Raw genomic sequence first — 24,594 nt, 5'->3', positions numbered from 1 at the left:
TACAAAGGTTGTGTTATTTACTATACAGTATACATAATTTATGATAAATCACATACTTTATAACAAAAAATATGGTTTCAGATTTACATTTCCTAACATGTTACCATAATTTATGGTACATAATGGACATGTACGCGTAAAAAACAAGTAATTTATGTCAGAAAATAATCTAAGTATTCAATGGTACATAATGGACATGAGACACATACATATGACAAATTACGTTGTATACATGACAAATTATGGTTTCCTCGTCATAAATAACACATAATTTACGAACTTGTTTCATAATTTGTATTCGATGTGTGTGTATGTGTGTGAGTAAAAACGAAAGTTAAGTGAGAGAAAGTTGATATATATGTTTTGAATATTAACCCCCAAATCACGCTAATTGATCTCAGAAAATATATACTTTCCAAATCTGAAAGTTAAGTGAGAGAAAGATATATATAGATTTGGTTTCCGAATCTGAAAGGATGAGAGAGAAAATCTGTTTTGGAAAATATCCGTTTTCCAAATCTGTTTCGGAAAATCTGTTTTAGAAAATATCTTTGATCCGTTACTTCCTATTAAAACCCCCAAATCACGTCCAAATCTTGCCTTTCCAGATTCTTTCCGCCACCAAATTAAAAACCCGTGAAATATGAAGGTGGGACATTGACGGGACTCTGTTTTAAGAAGTGAGGGTTTTTATGTCCATATGGTAAAAGGACTAAAATTCTATTTTTTGGGAAGATTGGATTCTAAACCTTTTTTGAAAATTATTTTGGACTATAGACCCACGGACCCATTAATTAATTACTTTGTAAGAGTCAGAATCTAAACTTACTGATTGTTCATGTGTCAAGGAACTACATCTTTTGGTACTACAATACAAACATGTACCTTTTTTTTTTGGTATTTGCACAGGGAACAATGCAACAACAGAACCCATCTTTTGTAGCTCAAATAACAATTGTGGGTATGGGATTGTACAGTATACTCTTGGGATCTTATAGATACAACAAGCCAACTTTATTAGTCACTAGGGTATATCTCTTGTCCCTAGGGCTGTACATCGGTTGGATAACCGATTTTTTTTGCCTATCCATAGACTGAACCGGAAGTCTCGGTTATTGCAAAGTTCTAGCCGAACCAAACCGGTTGTGGGTCGGTTCGGTTATCCAACCGAACTCTACATGACTGGTTTGGTTCGGTTGGATAACCGAACCACCTGCTGCATTTTTTATAACACACAACAACTCGAGTAATTACTAAGAGTTAATTCCTATATGGCCCCCTACTTTGTGACCAGCTTCCTTTATGGCCCCCTTTTTTTCGTAAATTCAAATATGGCCCCCTATTTTCATGGAAATGTCCTAACTACCCTTCCTTTAAATCTTTTTTCAAAATAAAATCAAAAAAACAAACATAATTCCACCTCACTTCCCTCTCCACCACTTATCTCTCTCCACCTCACCTCTCTTCCCAAATCATCTTTCTCTCTCTCCAACTCACCTTTTTCTCTCTCCACCTCACCTCTCTCTCTCTCCACCTCACTCTATCTTCTCCGATGAAGGTCGCCGGCCGGAAAATTTTCCGGCCGACGACCTTCAACCTAAAAAAAAAAAACAGACCAGATCGGGTCTGTTCTTCAACAGACCCGTACTCCGGCGAAGAACACCCCCTTCGCCGGAGTTTTTAGAGAGAGAGAGAGGTGAGAGTTAAAAAAAAAAATTTTTTTTTTTTTTTTTAGGTTGAAGGTCGTCGGCCGGAAAATTTTCCGGCCGGCGACCTTCATCGGAGAAGATAGAGTGAGGTGGAGAGAGAGAGGTGAGGTGGAGAGAGAAAAAGGTGAGTTGGAGAGAGAGAAAGATGATTTGGGAAGAGAGGTGAGGTGGAGAGAGATAAGTGGTGGAGAGGGAAGTGAGGTGGAATTATGTTTGTTTTTTTTATTTTATTTTGAAAAAAGATTTAAAGGAAGGGTAATTACGACATTTCCATGAAAATAGGGGGCCATATTTGAATTTACGAAAAAAAAGGGGCCATAAAGGAAGCTGGTCACAAAGTAGGGGGCCATATAGGAATTAACTCAATTAGTAATTACCTAAAGTTGACAAACCCTAGATTATAACACACAGCAAAGATTATAGCACAAACAGTTTTGTTTCATCAAGAACACCAACAATGCCATCATCTCAACAACAATATCATCAACAATAACTGATAAGAACCTAAAAATGAGATCTCTTCACTCTTCACCATCACCAGCCGGCAGCCATGAACCCATGACTGAGAGGTCGAAGTAGAGAGAGATGGAGATGACTGAGAGGTAGAGAGATTCACCAACCGGCAGCCATGACCGAGAGCTTTTTCCTTTAGTTTTAGGGGTTTCCTTTTTGGATTTAGGTTAGAAGAAGAGATGAGAAGTTGAGAACTAGATTTGAGAAGTCTGGTTCGATGGGAATAGGAGGAAGAGGCCGAGAGCTTTTGCTTAGGGTTTCCTTTTGATTTTTTTTTTGTTTTGTTTTGATATGTTTTAATGTACTAATTCAGTGATTAAATCTCAGCCATCCATCACTCAAATCATATATATTTATATATATGTGATATTTAAAACTTAAAAGTGTTAAATAACGGTTCGGTTCGGTTGCTTCGGTTATCCGGTAACATCATCCATAAACCGATCAGAAGCCCGCGGTTTTCAACTTTTCATAGCCGAGCCAATCCGGAGCAACATTGGATCGGTTCTCGAACCGCCCAAATCCATTTGGATCGGATTGGATTGGTCGGTTCGGATACTGAATGTACACCCCTACTTGTCCCTGGGCACGAAAAGGAATAATTAACCTTTTATTTCATTCAAGCGCGGCCATGCATTTTCAGTTGCTACTCATTAAGTGGCCTCGAGGTACTTTTTCCTAAATTAATTAGAATGACACAATCCATTCTTGTACTCTCACTCAACTTCATGTCTATCATGCATGACCTAGTGACCGCCTTTATAACCTCCTTTTATGGCGCATTTAACGGTAGTGAAGCCATACATTCCTTCCACAAGATGAGTGAAGCACTCATATTTTAAGGAATCTCCACATTTTTTTCAATGACAACTATTTGACTTTCATCATCATTGATGTACTTCTCATTTGTGGGTTATCTGATGTATATTCCTAATAGTACATCCACATAGCCGACCTGAATAAACTATTCACATAGCCAATGAAACAACGTTATTTTGTCGATTTCACGTGCTAGTATTCGTAAGTCACGGTTGTCCATGTAATGATCTGGACTAGGGAGATGATAACGAAATAACTCCAAGTTCACTTAATAGGGTTTCATTCATCAGATCATGTATCTGACAAACCTATTTGAAATACTTTATTATCTTTGGACTGACGTCTAAGTACTAAACCAAATTTAGACGACTATGAAATAACTAATTTATTCCCGAAAACGAGAGTTTGTAAATTTGAGTCTTTTATGTAAACTCTTTCACTTACTCAATTTACTAGTCAAGGTTATTTCCAAAATATACTTATGCCTTAGACTTATGAATTCATTCATACTTTGTCTTAGGTGACTGTTTAGTTGACAATAGATGCAATCCGGTTAAACTTAGCTAATTATCAATTGATTGAACTTGACTTCAATTTTCTTTGATAATTTCTAGTATTCTTTACTAGATTTGAAACTTCTTAAATTTTAATTCGTTTGTTTGTAGAGTCTGCAACAATTCTCGGCTCGGAACCACTTTCGGACCTACTATCCTCCCATGCGTGGAAGTTTGCATTGTGTGACACGTTTCAACTTTTGTACTACTTAATCCAAAACCTTTATGGGATGTTCTTTAGTAGTATTTCAAATTGCCTAATCTGAATTCAGATGTTTGACGTCTGTTTATACTCTTAGTATATGAGATGCCTAAATGCTAATCATGTTATACATGACCGATTTTATGTTTCAGGCATAAATATCTTTCTCATGTGTGCTTGAAATGGCCGTTGACATTTTCTACCACACTTGTCGATGTGAAAAGTACATAGTAACCTTTAAGTTTGTGGAAAGATTTCACAAATGACGTTAGTTAGTGCAAGTTCACGGTCAATAATAAACACACTTGCCATTGAGTTGGGAGGACACAACGTCTTCAGACGATTAAAGGCCCACGTGTACTGATTTGTTGCCCCTCCATCCATTAAAATAAGCGTCACGGTGAAGGATTTCAACGTAGAAGTTACCCCGACAATCTCAAGCAATGACTTTTTAAATCGGTTGGTTTTATACAAACAATCGGTTGACTTAGTGCTTATAGCAGCACCCTTTTTTGGTTTTGTGAAGTTTAAGCTCAGACACAATAGAAAAAGGACTTGAGGAAGATGATATTTTTCGATAAATCCGAAGAGTAGAAAATATTTTTTGACATATACTGTTGAAAATCAATCTTTTTCTATTTCCATATGTTGTTTATCTTTTTTATAATTTTATACTGTATTTTTTATTCTATTTTTATCTAAATTTAAAATTAATGTCTTTTTTTTTGTGGGGGGGGGGGGGGGGGGGAGGAGCTTAAAATAGAAAGATGAAATATCCTTGTACTCATAGAAAGGAAAAGATCTGAGTAAGGACAAATACATCAGAAAGTAACAGTAAGAACCCAAATAAAAGAGTTGGAGGTAGTTGTGGGTTCCAGGGCGAGGTTTTTTAGGAGAGAAAAGCTCTCGCGTGACGTCATCTTTTCGCGATCTGCTTTCTCCTCTTTTCACCGAAACCCTAACGCACACAACCAAATCATAGCCAAAAGCCCTCACTGATCTCCTTTGTAACAACATCACCAATTGGTTTTTTGAGGATAGAGAGGATCCTCCAGAGGAGATCCCCTTTCTTCCTTTAACCCATAACCCAATCTAGAAAAACTTACGAACTTCCTCCAGTGCAAAACACTTGAATCAGTTAAAGAAATATCTAATCACAGCCAGCTGACCTTTCCTCAACGTAGCCCCTACAAAGCTCACCCGGGTAAGAAGGCAGCAGATGTACAACAAAAACCTTAACTTCATCAGCTACTTCAGTTTTAGGGGAATCTGCCGTAGCTAAGTAAATCAAAGGTAAATCGCAGAAATTGGTAAACAGCGACTAGCGGCCTAAATCAGCAAGAGAGGTTTCTATCAATCAATATCAGAGAAGTAATTCTCATCATTCTTCATGTTATAAGAATTATTAGATCTTTCATGCATGTTACTTGTCTTTAACTTAAGTTGTTAATAAGCTGCTAGAAGCTTTTAAGGTGTATTATTGGCTTTCTTTATGTCTTTTCCAGCAAGTATTTCATACTTGAGGGGAACAACATAGTTTAACTGTCTTTTCCCCTTTCTCTTACTAAGAGTTACAAGTTTTTGAGTTCTGATTTTGAGTTACAAGTTTCTAATTTGGTTTGAGTCTCTCTGGTTGCTTTCTTTTGTGTATCTTGCTGGTATTAGAATAGTTTTGATGTCTTCTTCTTCCCACTTTCTCTTTCCTTGAGTTACTAGTTTTTTACTTTAATTGGTTTCTATCTTTTGTGTCTCCTGCTGGTATTAGAATAGTTTTATTGTCTTCTTTAGTTGCTTATTTAGTTGTATTTTCTCTTCACTTTTCAGTTGGATCTTTCTTTAGTTACTTTCTAATTGTACTTTCTCTTTAGTAATTACTAGTTGTTTTTTTCTTTCTTTGGTTGTTTCTGTTTCTTTATTTCTGGCGGCGACTCTCACTTCTGGGTTAGTTGTTTCTTTATTTTGGTTCTCTTAACTAGGTCGCAGTGTTGATCTCCATCAGGGACAGGATTCCAGGAGAAGTTAGGCCTAGTTGGACTCGGTTTTGCACCTTGACAGATAGGCGCTTCTTGGAGGTGCCTCTATTTTTTATCACTCTGTTGTGGCCTTGTGTTTCGTTTATTAGGAGGTGCTTTATTTCTCTTTGCCTTTCCTGGAGGCCCGGGGGCTGCCTTCCTCTTAGGTCTCTGACGGCCTATGGACCCTCAATCCCCTAATCACAATCACACCCTAATGGACCTGGCCTTTTTGGCCTGGAATGTTAAGGGTTGTGGGAACTTTACCAATAGAAAACACTTGTGGCGTCTCATCAAAGAGCATAACCCAGAGTTTATTTACAAGCACCATATTGTTAATCCCATTAACAAAGCAGGTGGGCTTGCTCTATTCTGGTCGCCCAATTACTCCATCGATATTTTGTACACAGGTCAAAACATGATCCATGCTAAAGGCACCCAAATAGATGACAACAATCAATCTTTGTCACGGGCTTTTATGGGTGCCCCTATAACAACAACAAGATGAAACCCTAGGAGACCCTAGCGAGCCACATCCCGGACAATCAGTATCCTTGCTTAGTTATTGGAGACCTTAATTGTATTTTGCACCCTTCTGGAAAATTAAGAGGGAAAGAGGCCCACTGTTCTAATATGTTCAAATGCAAGCAACCCATTAATCGGCTGGGCCTCCATGACATTGGCTACTCGGGCCATCCCTTCACCTGGACCAATAAACAATTTACGGGCAACCTTATTCAGGAAAGACTCGATCGTGCTCTGGTCAATCATAATTGGCTTCCAGATTTCCTCATTCTAAACTCACTCACCTCGCCACTCTTGGTTCTGACCATAATCACATTCTCCTCACCACCAAACAGAACTCTTCTTTGGGGCGAAAACCTTTCAAATTCATCCGTACATGGATGTCTCACCCTAATTGTGTCCAATTTATCAAAACTAATTGGATCTCTCTCCCTAACCATATTCAATCCAAACTCAATTCTCTAGCTATTCGCCTTTCGAAATGGAACAAAGAGGTTTCGGCCATCTGGATACCAACATCAAACAGCTAACTAGCAAAATTCAGAGCATCCTGGATCCGGTTGCCTTCAAAGAGACTTTTACTCAGATCGAAACCCTTCTGCTCCAGTAAGAGAGTCTCTGGAAAGAAAAATCCAAAATCGCTAATATCATTCTGGGAGACAGAAATACTCAGTACTTCCATGCTAAAGCAGCCACTCGTAATCGTAAGAATCAAATTCACTCTATCAAAAAAGATGATAACTCTTGGACCAACGATGAGGCGGAGATTTCTTCCATGTTTTCCAAACATCTTCTTAACATCTCCACGTCGGTTAGATCCTGCTTCTCCTCTAATCTGCTGGAGTGTTTTTCTTCACAAATTACTCCCTTCAAAATGCTTCTCTTATCTCTACTCCCATTATGGAGGAGATTTGGAAGGTTACTTTCTATCTCAAGCCAGGGGCAGCCCCTGGTCCAGATGGTTACCCCCCTTCTTCTACCATTCCAATTGGGACATAGTGCAGGATGACATCAGGGATATGGTCACTCACTTTTTTAGCACTGCGACCCTCCCGCCCTAGTCCAATCACACTCACATCTGTCTTCTCCTGAAAACTAAAACCCCTCAAACCCCGACAGATTTCAGACCAATAAGCCTTCTCAAAACTACCTATAAAATTATCACTAAAATCATGGCAAATCGTCTCAAACTTATTCTGCCAGATCTCATTTCCCCTTTTCAGGCAGCTTATGTGCCAGGTAGGCTAATCACTGACAACATTCTCATCAGTCAAGAGCTTGTCAATTCCTTTGAAAAAATCTGAGGGCCTAAAAGCTACTTTGGAGTCAAACTGGACATGTCTAAAGCTTTTGACCGCATGGAATGGAACTATCTGGAGAAAATCATGATTATCATGGGTTTCTCCTAACATTGGATTAACCTCATCAAAGCTTGTCTTAACTCGAGCACCATGGCAGTGCTCATAAATGGTCGTCATGGCTCTGCTTTCGAGGTTAGCCGAGGTATCAGGCTGGGTGATCCACTCTCTCCATTTTTGTTTGCCATTGCCATGGAAGGGCTCAGCCGCTTACTGGAGAGCAACAACAAACAGAATCCATTTCTTGGATTTCCTATCCCCAACTCAAATCTTATCATTAAGCCCCTTTTATTCGCGGATGATTGCATCATCTAGTGGTGCTCAAAAGGCCGGGCCGGGCCGGCCTGGAATAGAACGGTCCAGGCCGGGTTGCGGGCCGGGCCCAAGCAACCCGGGCTGGAATAGCCCCGGGTTGGTTAAACCTATGGCCCAGCCCGGGACCGTGACTTGACCCAGTCCAGGTCAATCCGGGCCGGGCCGGGCCAAACCCGGGTTTGACCAGGCTAATCTGTTTTTTTTTCCTATTTTTTAATATGAAACTCAATTAAAACTTAACTAATCCTAAAAGTAAATTCAAAAGTAATATTATAAATATAAAACTATTTGTAATAGAACTTACTTAAATGAAAATAAAACTTATCACGTAGTATTAAAGTAATTACTATTTAAAAAAATCGAACTTACCTAAAGTAAATTAAAACGAAATGGAACTTACTAAAAAATTAATAGTATTTACTAAAAATTTCTTCTCTTACTCGAAAAGAAAAGATTTTCTAAAAGTTACACAAAAATAGTTTAATGAAACTTACCTATATTCTTTTTATATTCTCTAACTTAAAAAGGAAAAGATTTTCTAAACTTACATAAGGATATGAATCCTTAACATAAATATAAATATTTTTTTCTAACTCAACAACTTACCTAAATTTATTTTTAGATAAGATTTTTTAAAGCTTACCAAAAACTTCTTCTCCAACTTAAGTTTGTTATATTTTCTAAATAGGATATAAATGATTAGGAGGAATAGAAATATTTAAAGAAAGAAAGAAAAATAGAAAAAGGAAAAAAAAAAAACAAGTTGCCAGGCTCAATCCGGGCTTTTTAGGGCCGGGCCAGGCCCGTCGGGCCAAAAATAGAGGCCTAGCCCGGGCCCGGGACAGAACCCGGGTTGACCTGGCCCGTTTTTCGTACGGGCCAGGCCGGTCCGGGCCTGTACGGAACGGGTCGGGCCCTGGCCCAACCCGGGCCAGCCCGGCCTTTTGAGCACCTCTAGCATCATCTTCGGCCAAAATTCCCTCGAGAATGTGCATAACCTTGAACAAATCTTAAAAGAATTCAGTGAGGCCTCCGGCCAAATGATCAATTATGCTAAATCTAACATCTTCTTCTGCAAAAACTCGCATCCCAAATTCAAGAGAATGATCATCCGCACCCTCAAAGTCCATTAATTTTCGTCCGACGATAAATATCTGGATACTAATCTTTTCATCGACAGAAACAAAAATCAAGCCTTCAAATCCCTTCTCGCCCAAATCAAGAACAAACTTTCCAGATGGCAAACCAACCTTCTCTCTCAAGCTGGCCGCTCGATAGTTATTTCAACTATTGCAGCAGCCGTTCCCAGATACCAAATGCAGTGCTTTGCCATTCCCAAAGGCATTTGTAACAACATCGAGTCCCTTCAAAGGACTTTCTCGTGGGGAAAATCCAAAACATTTCACACTATCAACTGGTTGGCCATCTGTAAGCCATGCAAATTGGGTGGTCTAGGGTTTCGTCTCCCTCTCCTAGATAATCAAGCTTTCCTCATCAAGCTGAATTGTTGTCTGATCAACAACCCTCATGCGATTTGGGTCCAAGTTCTCAAAGGCAAATATTTCCCTAAATCGCAAAAACCCTCCCCTCCTAAAGCTAACCACTCCTGGCCTTGAAAATCGATTAGCAAACAGTTTAGTCAAATGGAAGGTCTTGTCTTCTAGGACATCAACAAGGGCACTCACATCATTATCTAGCATGATTTCTGGATCCCGAATCATCCACCCCCTCTCACTAATCAGAGTAACTCTAACCTCAATTGGGTTGCCCAACTCATAACAAATAATACCTGGAATATTCATTTGATTCACAATTGTTTTGATAGTGACACTTGCAGCGCGATTTTGAGTATTAATTTGCAGACAGATAAGGAGGACACGGCAAAATGGACGCTCACAAAATCAGGTAACTTTTCGATTAAATCGGTGTATAATTATCTTAGAACAGGTAACAATGGATCTATGCATGATCACGATGACTGGTTCTTCATTTAGAATCTGAACACGATACCACGTATAAAACTATTCATTTGGAAATGTTGTACCAATAGTCTACCAGTAAAGGACAAAATCAGAAGGTATATTGACAACACTTACACTTGTATAAACTGTAACGATAACGAAACTCTAAACCATGTGATGTTACACTACAACTGCGCTAGAGCGATATGGTTCAACTTTCAGGTCAGATCGGAACAATTAAGCTCGGTAAGTCTTTGGATTCAACAAGGGAAAATTTGGATGAGGATACTATTAATTTATATGCAAAAATCTTATAGTTTATATGGAAAGCAGATGCGAAAATTGCTTTACTGCCCATAAACAAACTCCTCTTCAGATGATCTCTCGCATCAACAACACGTCAACTGATGGGTCATGAAAATGTCCCATCAGAGTCGTTTAATTTAGTCGAGTTAGTTCGTTTCGAGTCTTTATTATAATAAAATGGTTGGTTTTCTTGATTAGGTGTCTTTTGGAGAGTTAGGTGTGAAAAACGGTTAAAAACAAGGAAAAGATGCATGAAGGGTAGTTTGGTCATTTGGAGTCAAGGACATTCTGGAAATTTGGCCAAGGTCAGTGCGTGGTTGAAAAGTAGAGGTCGAGACGAGCCCGTAGGAGAAAACGGAAGTCAAATCGGAGTTCGGATGAGTGAAATATGCAAAGTCAAAGTTTAGTCAAATGTTGTTGACTAGGTGGGACACATTCGGTGGACATTCGGGCACGCGGGATTCGGTGGGACACGTGGTGCTCTATGGAGGCTGGTGCATCTAAATCCCGTGCTTCCGCTAAGCAACGAATTGGACCCTATAGGCCTGATCCGGTGTAGCGCGCAGCAACTTAGTTCCGTAGCCCCACTTCAACGTTTTAATCTTGACCGTTCTTCTCCGCGTGTCCCAGATCGACGGCTTCTGAGCGTCCTTCTCAATCTAAGGCTTCTGTGTAGCCCGTTGCAGCTTAACTCCGTGCACCCAATCCCACCTTTTAATCTCAGCCTCTCCCTTCCGCGTTTTCTAGATCGGACGACTCCTGTGGATCTGCTCTATTAATACTTATCCCGTACAGTCCATTGCCATTTAGTTCAGTAGTCCCATGCCCGCGTCTTAATCTGAACCATCCATCTCCGCGCCTCCTCAGATCTAACGGTCACTAGCTGCTGCCGGGCGCCCATTCATTAGCCGAGAAGCACTCTAGTGCCGAGAATTCCAAACCCTAACCCCAGGAAACCCTAGCCGCCACTACACTTGTGTAATTTTAGGGTTTTATATTTTAAACCCCTAAAATTCCAAAACTAACCCCCATTTTTCCATTTTTTTTACCAATTTTAACCCCAACTCAAACCCTAACCTTATAAATAAATCCCTTTCTCCTCCATTAAAACCTAGACTTCAACAACCCTCTCAAAAGGCTTCCTTATCTAATTTCTAAGCCACTTCTTATCCTTTCTTAGCCTCCTTTTCTCTCTATCTCTTCTCAACTAAAAACCCTAGCCACAATTCTTTTCTCTACCACCTTCATCTTTTCTCTAGATTTACTTTCTCCTTCTAATTTCTTCTTCTAACCTTCTAATTTCTCCATACCTTTTTCTCTAAAATCTCTTCTTCTTCTATCTCTCTTCTAAATTTCTCTTCTTTTATCTTCTAATAAGCTATTATTTGGAGTTTTGAGCAATATTCTTGAGATACTTGGAGCTTAAATTGGACATCAAAATGGAGATACATGGGAATATGGATTGTGAGCATTCTTGGTGATTTCTTTCCATTAATCTTTTGTAATTCCATTTATTTTATGAATTCAATGAATATTATTTTAGATTCCATGAGTAGCTAAATTTTGTATCTAGGGTGTAGAGGAAACCCATATTTGGGCTTATTTTGAGATATGTTATAAATCAATGAATCTTTATTTTGAGCTTCAATGCCTATTGATTGTCATTTCATGTTGATTCTATAACCTTGTTATCATTCATGTATTATAATTAGATATTTCATGCTTTTATTGATTTATTAGATGAGATATGTCTTTTAGATCTTGAATGATAGTGTAGGAAATTAGTTTTATATGGTAGTCAATCATACATTCTTGATTTTGAATTGTGCTATTAAAGAATATTATCCGAAACCTAATTAGTTCATTAAGCTAGGTTTTGAGTTATAAACAAATAGTGATTTGTTGATTGAATGCTTGTCTTAAGTAGTCCATTTATGTGGTGAAATCGAAATCCCTAGACTCTTCTTCTCATCTTGATTTAATTCTTATTAGTCTATTAGTATTGCTTTCTTTTTTTCATAGTAGTTTCCAAATCAAATCAAAAGTTTGAAAGGGGGTTTAATTCGAGATTTAGATAAATTAGCTTGTCTCTTGGGACGATACTCGATCTTATTTTCAATACTATAACTTGACCCCGTATACTTGCGGGAATAGACCTATTTATAGGCCTATCATCAACCACGCTACTGAAAATTGAGTCTATTATAACTAACAAATGCAGAGAAAAACCACAGCAACAACAATTAAGATCTCCATCGACACCATATCTTAAAATCAATGTAGACGCTTCCTTTACGCAGCTCACAGAACCAGCAGGAATAGGATGTACATACATGATGAAGAAGCAAATTTTATCATAGCGGCAGCAGACACAGTCCGGGGACAGAATACAGAAGAATGTGAAAGTCTGACGATTCACTCTAGCATATTATGGGTCCTTCAAGTACGAATACAACATGTCCACATCGATAGCGGCAGCAGACACAGTCCGGGGACAGAATACAGAAGAATGTGAAAGTCTGACGATTCACTCTAGCATATTATGGGTCCTTCAAGTACGAATACAACATGTCCACATCGAGAGCGACAATCTAAACATAATCCAGTACATTAATGGCCAAAGTAATGGCTTACACTGGCAGTCCAGACAAGTCATCTCACAATCTCTTGAGCTCAAGAATCAGTTCACAGACATTATAATCTCTTATGCTCCCAGGGAATGCAACGCCAAAGCAGACGCTCTAGCCAAATGGGATGGAACAAATATTCAGAAAAGAATTTGGCATGTTGCACCTTCTTTTGTTTCTGCTTTAAATTAGGCTCTTTTGTAAGAATAGTTTGTTGTTAATGCCAGTATATTTCATCAAAAAAACAAAAAGAAATCCAAATAAAAGCTAGGTCAGGAACCAATTAGGAAGTAGCTAAAATATGGGCCGCAAAGTTGCATTTCTAGGGCAATGCACGATCTCCACCTAGTGTGATCCCAACCGTCCACGGTGATTGTTAAGTTCAGTCGATAGGCGCCACGGTAGCCGATAATTTACCTTAGATAAGATCTCCACCATCAATTTCGAGTCGCCTTCTAGTATTAATGCATTTTGAAGTCTTCATTCGTCTGCTTTTCTATTTGATTAATTAGTTTTACTTTATTAAGTTATAAGTGCTTAATTTTCTTTTCTAGAATTCAAAAAATTGCAAAAAGAAGAAACAGTGGGTTTTACTCCCACACTATAGAAAAATGCATGAAAAACCCAAATCTAGGCCTTAATAGGAAAAAAAAAACCACTCAAAAATAATAATGCAAAAAAAATCTCATTTTTCGAACATTTTTCAAAATGTTGACGACATATATAATTATGTTGTTAACAAGACAACCATTTTTTTTCATAATTTCTTTTTTGCCCTCATATGTTGACAACATGTAGAAATATGTTGTTATAAATTGTTGACAAAATATGTAATTGTACTGTTATAAAATGTTGACAACATGTGTAATAATGTTCTGACTTGTTATAAAATGTTGAAAACATATATAATTATGTTGTTAACAACATAGATAATGCATTAGTCAAAATATTATTTGTCCGTTAATGGGTGTATCAAATACAAAAGATAATATGCATAACATTTCTATTTTTGCAAAAGACAAATCAAAAAAATGCTTTAGTCTAAACGTTTCTGTCGAAAGCAAAACAAAAAATGCGGAAATCATTTTTTTCTTCACAAGACAAATCGGAAAATGCTTTAGCCAAAATGTTAGTGTCAGTTTGTGTATATCAAATGCAAAAGACAAAATGCGAAACATTTTTGCAAAATACTTTTGAGCAAAAACGAATTTGTTCAGAAATTTACAAAATTATTGAGGGCAAACTAAAATTTTTTCAGAAATTTCCAAAATTGTTTCAAGTGTTGATTTGGGCGGACATCGAACACGCAATCGATTTTACCATAGAAAATTGAGTATTCTTTTGAAGAATCGCTTTTACCTCTTTTTTATCTTACCTCTAAAAATATATCTCCACGATATATTATTAGCGTGAATCTAATAGTTTTTTATGGCTCATTAATGTTAGCATCCTTTAATTAGAATTCTTCATTGGTTGATCGTTGTTGTGTAGGGGTTTGAAAAAACAGAAGTTAAATTTATGACCGGAATGAACTTTATTTTCAATTTGGTCGAAATAAAATTTCGTTTTAATCCCTCTTAAAAATACCACAGATACATTTGTACAGAAATGTAAAAAACTTTTTGATCTGTAAAGAGCCTTTCATGTCCCTCCCATACCATCCACCAAAAGAAGTTCCATGAAGGATGTGAACTTTATTAGTTAAGGAAGCACATTAAGTCAAACTATTCCTACAAATTCACATTTTAACCAAATATCTTACAGTTTTACTTGCATCATCCCTCATTGAGACGATTTGACTATGGAAACATCTTCGTTGTGCCACTTGCCAAAACAAGTAGTTTCGAAATATTTAGATTTGAACAAGTTAGACTCTTTCGAGTCAGATTCAAACCCTCACAAAAAAAGAAGCACTTGAGGCGACGAAGAAATGGATGTTACAACAAAAGAGAAAAGCCATTTAGAAAAGTGAGATTATTTGCCAATTCAAATGTCTGAGTAGTTTCAAGAATATATAGTTAACTATTCTCATTTTCTTCAACATTCTTAATCTTTACCTGTTATCAGTTTATCTGGCTCCTGAAAAAAATTACATCTAATAACGCATATATGAAGACAACAAATCGTAGTATAGTACCCATTTTTTTAAACCCGAGTACAATCCTACAACCCACAAAAACAAAAGAATATGGTTATCGAATACTGAGATTAGGTTCAAATGTAAGGATATGACAATAGAAAAGTTGTCGGTACAGCTTTCAGATATATCTAAGAAGATCGGAGAAGGGAGAAGAAAAACTAACGTACCATCTTTTGGACAACTTGGGGATTGATCAAAGCTATTGAACCTCACATTGATAGTGGTAATAGCAATCTTCTTTCCCTTTTCCTAGCTAATCTTCTTTGCCGAGAAATTTTTAAACCTGTTGGAAGAAGGATTGCAAGGGATACAATGATAACCGAGACTTTGAAGTGTCTGAAATAGAATGCTACATAGGTGGATGTTACAAGCATTGTAAACAGCAAAGCCCATAAGAGCGCAACAGTGACATCAGCCCTGCAAATATCAACATAAGTTTACTCTTTAACTGGACAAGAATAAGCTACATATTTGTTTGTCATACTTGAAACAACATAGAGCTCACTCTTGGAACAGTCATAGAGATGAAAGTACACATTATTCAGAAGTCACCTAGTAAGCAACAAAAAGAAACACAAGTTTCTGAATACACGTTTCAGAGGAAAAATAAGCGACTTTATTAGAAGATAGACACCATTTATTCGGTCCTTACGGAAGAGGAGGAAAAAGTTCATGTTCAACGGCGGTAATACTAATTTCGAGCATGTCAAATTGATTTGCCTATCCCTTCTCTGTTGTTGCGGCGCGAGGAAGCATTAGGTGGCATCGGTTTCCTATAGGGATTTGACAGTCAAGTGAGAGGCGTTGATATCAACTAATTTATGTATTTTTCATATTTTTCACTTCTACTTTTGTTTTCTTTCGCCTTCTATACTTAAGGTTGCTTGTATAGTTTTCCGTCTTCAATACAATTCTTCTTCCTTCAAAAAGAGGGAATACACACCATCAACAAGGGTCTCTCTGTCTAACAATTTGGAACATAATTCTCTTTACCGAAGTTCCCAAATCCCAACTTTAGTTAGTACATCTTGAGCAAAATTCTCTTTCTAGGAAGTAAGATACAAGCACCATAACAACACATTAACAAGGAGGTAAGAGACAATCGGGAAAAAAACCTCAATCTAAAGTAGTTTTGACAGAACTTCAATTCCAAAATAAGATTTTGGAATTGGGATACTTCCTTCACTCATTTGACCTTGAACATCATGAAGAAATATCCCCAGTATCCGTAGGTTAAAGAATCAAGGATCAGAATAATAAAACAAAGAAAGAAACTGCTTCTCTGTTTTCCATATGACCAAACAACTCCTGTACCAGCTCTGAGTTCTCTATCAAAACATGACATCAAAGCACCAAAAGAAAGAGTTCTGGAATAATGATGAGTGAATGGATATAATCGTTAATCTTTGATCAACTAATCCTCCAGACAAACAGGAACACCTAAAATTCCCCCAAGTGACCTGATTGTCAAATGATCTACTGCTATCGATATGTCATTCTCGTGCAACTCCATGGGTGCGCTGATACAGTATGACATTGGACATATCACAGTACAAACATAAGGTTGGAGCACCTCTTCTAGGCTGTATTGATTAGGCCCATTAAGACATATATTCAAGATCCGAGAAGGCCTAATATGAAGAAACTTAAACTGACACACCCGGCTATCACCCGCACAACATGAGTTCAAGGAGAATCAAAATATACTAAAGAGTCCTAGGGGTGGGAATCGGGCCAGGCAGGTGGCCGCGAACACCAGCGGAGTCAAGCCTTGCGGGTATGGGGCAGGCTACTATGATGACCAACTAGAGTAATCGGTCGAGCCAGGAGGGTAAAGCGTCCCCTTTACTCCATCATTGCCTGCCAGAGCCCACTTATTCTGATAGGCTCGTCAAGTAGCTAGAGGGGATGGCTCGATTAAGACAAAATTTTGGAGCCCAACAAGACGAGGCAATTATAACTTATAAGAAGCCTCAAATTTGCACGCCACTTTAGCCCGAAAGGGTGCTTCATGCACTTAATAGCTGCAAACTGTTACACGAACACCCAAGACTTATTCCATTAACTTGCATGATGTGGGACTACAAAGTTAAACACTCAAAGATAAAGCCTTTGAGAGTTTAGTCCTACACGAAAATATCAGTGCAGGAAACGCATAAGGAGGAGTTTTATAACACAGACAAAGTAATGTCAAGGGTTTAGTTCGTAAAGTCAAATGTACGGTCCTACCCCTTATCTTAAAGCTTTGCCTTTCAGATATTAAAATAGTATAGGCGGGTAACTCAGGCAACTAACTAAGGTAACGGGCTCAGGCACGCGTCCAACATATATTTTAACTCGTGCTTTCCTGGTGAATCCATCCGAAACAGGTGGGTAGAGCCCGGTTCTGGGTAGCAATGCCCCCAAACACGTCGGGCTGCGGGTACCCACTGGCGGGCCTAGGCCTGCAGTCTATATTCCCACCTCTACTAAAGACCGCGGATGACAAAACCAGTCGTGGGGTAAAAGAGGTTCTCCCATGTAGCAGCCATGTTGTCAATAACGATATAGGCTACTCTCGAAGCGAGAAGATATCCTGAAAAGGACCATAAGATCTTCATGGACTTGAGGCAAATCATAAAATAAAATTTTATTGCATTCTCGGGTCCTACAAATTACCACTGGGTTTACCGACCATAGTCTATCCTTTCCTCTAAATTTCTCCATGCTTCATCATGCAAAAAGAGTATCATGAATTCACTCCGATATATACCAACTAACTCATTAAAGAAATAACTCCAACCGCGCGTATATAAACACTGGAAGCACAGGCAATGGACTGATTAAGTAGTGGCACAGGAACAAAGATGATTTGAGACGTTCTACCCACAGTTTCTGTGTTCATGACAACAGCTATACAAGTGTCTCAGTCACCAAAAACTTCAGGCAGACCTAAGGGGAAGATGGAATTTAGGATCGTAGAGAGTTTGTTCTTTTGCCCTTGATTTGGTTATTTGTCCTTAGTTTTGAAACCACTAACTAGTGACCCATTATCAACCCGCACGGGGTAGGAGACCAAAAAAAATAGGTTCTCAGACTAAATATGGACATCAAGAAGTCCCTAGCCACCAAAAAGCATAATGCCGTGGATTAACTCATAGATTCTGCGGTTTCATCATATTGATTATTACATCAAACATACCCAAACCTTAATCGTGGAAATGGGAGCTTCATATACTGGGAGAGATTGACATTTAAGTTGATAAAACATGGTCAAATCCTCTGGGGGCCACTTTAGCCCCTCAAACTAAGTGAGCCGTCAAAGAGTACCCAAACGCCCCAAGTGCACGGAAAAAAGAACCATCCACAGAAGATCTTAAGATTCTAAAACAAGCTCAGTTACCAAATTGACATATCCTTAAGGAAAGAGGTGAAACCACCTTCTTCTTCTTCAGCTTATCCAGAAAAATCTAAACATTTTATGTTCCTTTTCTTAGCATATCTATCAGTGGCTTGATTGGGGTGTTCGCAAGGATTGTTATTGTGACATAAATTGCATTCTTGTTATTTCCAGTAACAAATTAGGTTGATAAAATCTCCCAAGTAGTTGCACTTTTCAGGTTAAATTCTCAAGAAACATTTTTTATCAATTCCAATTCCCTAAACTCAATTAAACCCTAATTCAGGAAATAAGAAGTCATGAAAACTAGTATATAAACTTTATTAAGAGAAGGATGATGAATTCTACTCTTCTAATTAGTAGTTCCCAACCTAAAAACCTAAATTCTAACTTCATAAATCAAATAACATACCTGGTAATAATTTGGGGCTTAGGAGAAAAAAGAGTTAGCTTTGCCCACTTGTGTTGGGATCGGATCTGATAATCTCTGAGTTGTTCAACAAGCTTAGACCGAGTGATCATTTCTCAGAGATCGGAGAATTCTCCGACCTTCAATATCAACTAATAACAACTAAAACAAAGCAAGATCCTCCTTCCCTCTAAAATTTGATCAAACAAAATCTGATTCGAAAATTCGAAGTCAACTTTTGAAGATTAGGGTTCGATGTGATTGATCTAAACTGGTGTCTGGAGAAGGAAAGAAATCGTGTCGAATTATTACGACTCAGAAGTCCGATACGAATCGAGATCTTTTCGTTCTTCTGTGACACCGAGATTTTGGGCCCGGTGACGCTGGCGTTGATTCGCGGTGTTCGACCTTTTAACAGAGGCTTTCCTCTACTAGGTTACGCCATTGGCGTCGAATAAACTATGTACAGCTACTATTTGGTATCCCCGATATTACTATTCACAATCCTTTGGCCCTTGTAATTTGTAAAGAAGTAAGAGCATCTTCAAGGGACACTCTAACAAAACACCTAAAAATCTAGTTGTCAAGTGTCAATGGAGATTTTCTCTCCTGGGTGTTGGGTGTAGGGGTGGGAATCGATTCGGACGGGCGGGAAATGGACACTAACTCAACCGGTCCGGGCGGAACGGACACGAGTCCTAAGTGTCCACTCGGACATCATGACAAAATGGGCGGACATTTCGAATTTTTCTCCAACAAAGTGCCCGTCCGTGACCGTTTTGATAGTCGGGCAAACCGGGTATCGGTCGGGCGGACACCGGTCACTAATGAACAAATAAAAAAACTTTTATTCCAAATTTAAAATGTTTAGTCGCTAAATACAACTTTCTAAAACTCCCACTTTACAATTCTAAAAAGTAAATGAATTCAAAACCGCAAGATAAGCATTGAGATTTCTCATGGATTATGATCGGTTTTCTATGCTTCTTCTCATGGATTACGACCAGTTTATTGTGGATTCTCGGATTATTGATGAGATACTGAGATTTTGGAGGAGATAGAGACTAGAGAAGTAGAACGACGAAGACAAAATTAAGAGAAGTGATTTCTAGGTTTATTTATTTTTACTCTTGAAATTTAATGGTTGTAGCTAACTCTACAAATCTAAAGGCTTAAAATCAATCATATAGGCGGGCGGGTATAACGGGTAGGATAAACGGACGGGTGTGGACGGGTTCGGTCGGGCGGACGATATAAGCGGGCGGACTCGGTCGAACCACCAGGTAAAGACCTATGCCCGCGTCCGTTCGCTTAAGATCTTTCGGTCGGGCGGGTACGGACCGATTCGGGCATCGGACGGTCATGGACCCTTCGGACTCGGACGGTCGTGGACGGGTTCCGGATTTCCGGGCCAAAATCCCACCCCTACCTGGGTGTCATTATAGAGACACTCTAAATTTTTTTGATCTCCAATGGATATCTCTAAAATCTCTCCACTTAATGCACATGTCACTCTTAAATTGAATATGAAAAAAGTAGTTGAAAAGAAAAGGTTTCTATTCGTTTAAATTTTAAATGTGTCCACCTCATAATAGAGTGTCTAACAAAGTGTCCCATTGGAGATGGTTTTTTAACAAAAACTCCAAAAAGTCATATATGGCACTGTAAGTGTTAGAGATTGAGTGTCCCATTGGAGATGCTCTAAGGGACTACTACTACCATTTACTATGGTCAAAATCCACTTAGTCCCCAGTTTATGACCAATTCGTCCTTTTGGACCCAACTTCTTTCGGTGAAGGAAATGGATGATCTCTTAAAAAGTAATATAGTGAGAAGTTTTATAGACGCCTCCTTAAAGAAGTTTTTTTCCTTCACAAACTCTCCCTCAAATTTGCCTCTGGAGAGGCGCCTTTAATAACTAGACTTTTTGTTTAGCTTATTCTCTCAAGACTTATTGGTAATTCAATTTACCTCCCTCGATAATGGGTAATTGAGTTTACCTCCCTCAATAATTGATAATTGAATTTACCAACAAAACATTAAAATCAGGTTTGATGTAAGTAGACAAAATAAGTCTCTAAGAATCATATTTTTGACTAAACCTGACACTAAAGTAGGTATTACCACTACTAAAATCACATTATCAGATCGTTTTTCTTGTTAGTCATATTCGTTTTTCGTACGTCAAATATTGTCTTAATTTTTAACAAAATGAGTAAGTTCAAGGGAGTAAACTCAATTACCAATTATTGAGATAGGTCCTTAAATTACAAATTAGTATTGAGAGGGTAAAGTAAAAAAAAAAACCCTAATAATTATAGGGGATGTTTTTAAAATTTCCCAAATATAATACGTAAGTCTATCTTCACCAAACCCTAATAGCTTTTTAGTTGCGCAACTAAAATTTTAACATGTTACTAGAACTCGCACGTGGAGGTCGTAAAACTCACACATGTTTCACGCAACGCAAAACACATGTCTTAGGTTCAAATAACGCGACAAATGACTGGCGTATGAGAATAGTCGTCTCAAAATAGGAGAATAGTCATCTCCATTATATGCAAATTGAATTTGACTTAGATCACTACAAACTTAACACACAGATTCCTTCTTTGTTTTTATTTCAACTTTTTTACAAAAAAGGGAGAAAAACATAAGGGCAGACAGATCTCCACTATCGAAGAAGCAAAAATGGAAGTTGTTTTTATTTCAACTTTTTTACAAAAAAGGGAGAAAAACTCACACATGTTTCACGCAACGCAAAACACATGTCTTAGGTTCAAATAACGCGACAAATGACTGGCGTATGAGAATAGTCGTCTCAAAATAGGAGAATAGTCATCTCCATTATATGCAAATTGAATTTGACTTAGATCACTACAAACTTAACACACAGATTCCTTCTTTGTTTTTATTTCAACTTTTTTACAAAAAAGGGAGAAAAAAATAAGGGTAGACAGATCTCCACTATCGAAGAAGCAAAAAATGGAAGTTGTTAAATATGGAGGGACAAGCTAGTGAATTGGCCACATATTAGGAATTGAATCAGAATTGTTTCCTCTACTTAGGGGTCATTCACATATTTTTTTGGGTAAGCTTGTAACGTAAACAAGGATTTATCAACAATTCTACCACATACTCGACAAATACATTTTCCAACAACTCACTCAATCAAGAGGACGCCGCTAAATGAACACTCACTAAATCAGGTAACTTCTTTGTTAAATCAATGTATAATTATTTGAGAAATGTGAGTAATGGACCGATGCACGACACAACAAACTGGTTCTTCATTTGGAATATGAACACTACACCACGAATAAAACTATTTCTATAGAAATGCTGTACAAACAGTCTACCAGTCAGGGACAAAATTGCCAAGTATATTGGCAACATATACAATTGTACATACTGTAACGAAAATGAAACTCTATACCATGTGATGTTACACTGTAACTATGCCAGAGCAATATGGTTTCACTTTCAGGTTAGATTTGAACAATTAACTACGGTTAAGCAATGGATTCAGCAATGGGAACAATTAAATGAGGAAACTACAAATTTATATGCAAAAATTATTTGGTTTATCTGGAAAGCTAGGTGCGAGAATTGCTTTAACTCACCAAAACAAACACCAATGCAGATGATCATCCGTATCAACAATACGTCCACCACACCACTCAAAATTGAATCATTAGTAACCAATAAATGCAGGAAAACACTAAGGCAACAACAATGGGGACCTCCATCGACACCATTTCTCAAAATTAATGTGGATGCTTCCTTTACGCAACTGACGGAACCAGCTGGAATAGGATGCATTATCTATGACGAAGAAGCAAATTTTATCATAGCTATCGCAGACACTGTCAGAGGACAAAATTCAGAAGGATGTGAAAGCTTAGCCATACACTACGGTATCTTATGGGTGATCCAACTTCAAATCCAACATGTTCACATCGAACGTGATAATCAAAACATCATCAATGATCAGAGTGACAGTTTACACTGGCAACCCAAACATATCATCTCCAAGTCTCTAGATCTCAAGAATTAGTTCACAGACATCATTTTCACTCATGCTCCAAGGGAATGCAACTCCAAAGCAGATGCTCTAGCTAAATGGGGTAGAAATAATTGTCAGAAAAAAGTATGGAATGTAGTACCTTCTTTTATTTCCGCTTTTAGTTAGTTGACTTTGTAAGAATTATGTGGTTTGCTTTATTTATATCTCATCGAAAAAAAACAACTAAGATAAGCCTTTCATAAAAAAAAACAACTAAGATAAGTGATGTACCTTATGAAAATGGACAAAATTGAAACCCAAACTAAGATTAACAAATGAACCATGACTAGCCACTCCACCATCTTTATTCATATATTCACTTGCCATAGTTGCTGCAACAAACTCCAAACGATAGATAAATTGTTTGGATCTGCAATACCCCTTCCAGCACCATAATTATCACACTGACACAAGCAACATGTGCTGGAGTACACAACTTCCTACCTTTGGTTCTTGGTATACTTGCAGAGGGGTTTTTTTCTCTAACATCAAATCACATGATTTGGGAGAGAAAAATATTGTAGGCGCATCCCCTCTGTAGGCGCGTCCCATAATTGCTAGAATTGCTGTAGGCACCTCCGGAGCGCCTCCGGAGCACCTCCCTCTTCTTCTTGTTCTCTTCTTTACTTTCTTTCTCTACCTTCCCTCTCAATTTTCAATATGAAAACCAATGAAATATTAAACCTATGAAAACTAATCAAAGATTGAACCTACAAAACCCCATTAATGTATTAACAAACACTCACTAATCAATCAAAGATTAAACGTCATGAAGAAAATAAAAAACCTACCTACATTTAGTTTAAGGTCTTCGAACTCAAGGAAATCAAAAACCCATTAATCTCAAGTTTAAGGTCTCTAGGTTGTGTTGAGGTGAATAAACCTTAGATTTTGGATAAAGAAACTAGATCTAGATTTCGAGAAGAAAAAACCCTAGATGAAGGAACTGAAGCCAGTAGGACTGTCCAGTTCAACTCCTTTTGAACTGGGCCAACTCGAGGCAATGCTTTGGGCCTGAGACTGGTCAGCCCGAAGGGAGACGCCTAGAGTGGTGTCGAAGGCGCCTTTAGACGCTCCCGGGAGAAAAATATGAACATTGTAGGATTTGGAGCACTATATCTCCAACTAGTCTGGTCAATTTCAACACCTTTACTGAATAATTCTTCACAAATTCTTCCTTCCATCTTCACCAAAAGAATCCCCTTTCAAAACTCTATAACTAATCCAAAAACCTTTGTTGTTTACACCAATGAAGGCAAGGAGAGACAAAATCGTAACAATAATCAGAATGATGATCTAGAAAGGGATTGAAGGTCAGTCTTCTTCAATCTGAATTGGAGAAATCTCATTAACCTAGATACGGAAAACTTTGTAGCAGTTGGATTGATAGGTTTATTAACTTAGGCAAGGGTTCAAGTTCACAAGTTACTCACTTCTATTGTAATTCTTGTAGTTGCTCTCAGGTACTCCATTATCGTTGTTCCTCTTATTTTTATGCTCATTACTCTGCTCTAGCTTGATTTTGTTTGATCACCTATTGTAAATCTGTTATTTTTTCTTGTATATGAAATCTCATTCTTGTTTCTGATTCAATTTTGACCTACAAAGTTTATTTCCGAATTTATTTAAATTAAAAATTAATTAGTTTATTAATTAAGTAATTACAGGGTTATTTAAGTGAGAAAACCTTTCCTTTAGT

The 24,594-nt window shown here is 37.9% G+C and overlaps 1 long non-coding RNA gene across 1 annotated transcript; it reads left to right on the top strand.

The window, feature by feature from the left end:
• The first annotated feature begins 11,387 nt into the window (after positions 1-11,387).
• LOC147537547 (uncharacterized) lies at positions 11,388-13,156 on the top strand. The gene is made up of 3 exons (XR_015225793.1): positions 11,388-11,738; positions 12,496-12,717; positions 12,831-13,156. It is a non-coding gene; the product is annotated as an uncharacterized LOC147537547 (long non-coding RNA).
• The last annotated feature ends 11,438 nt before the right edge of the window (positions 13,157-24,594 follow it).

This window comes from Eschscholzia californica, unplaced genomic scaffold (genome assembly GCF_041429995.1).
Source record: "Eschscholzia californica isolate CP2 unplaced genomic scaffold, dmEscCali1.0.p SCAF_5, whole genome shotgun sequence".
Taxonomy (NCBI): Eukaryota; Viridiplantae; Streptophyta; class Magnoliopsida; order Ranunculales; family Papaveraceae; genus Eschscholzia; species Eschscholzia californica.
Note: the sequence above shows the minus strand (reverse complement) of the source record. Positions and strands in the feature narration are given on the sequence as shown.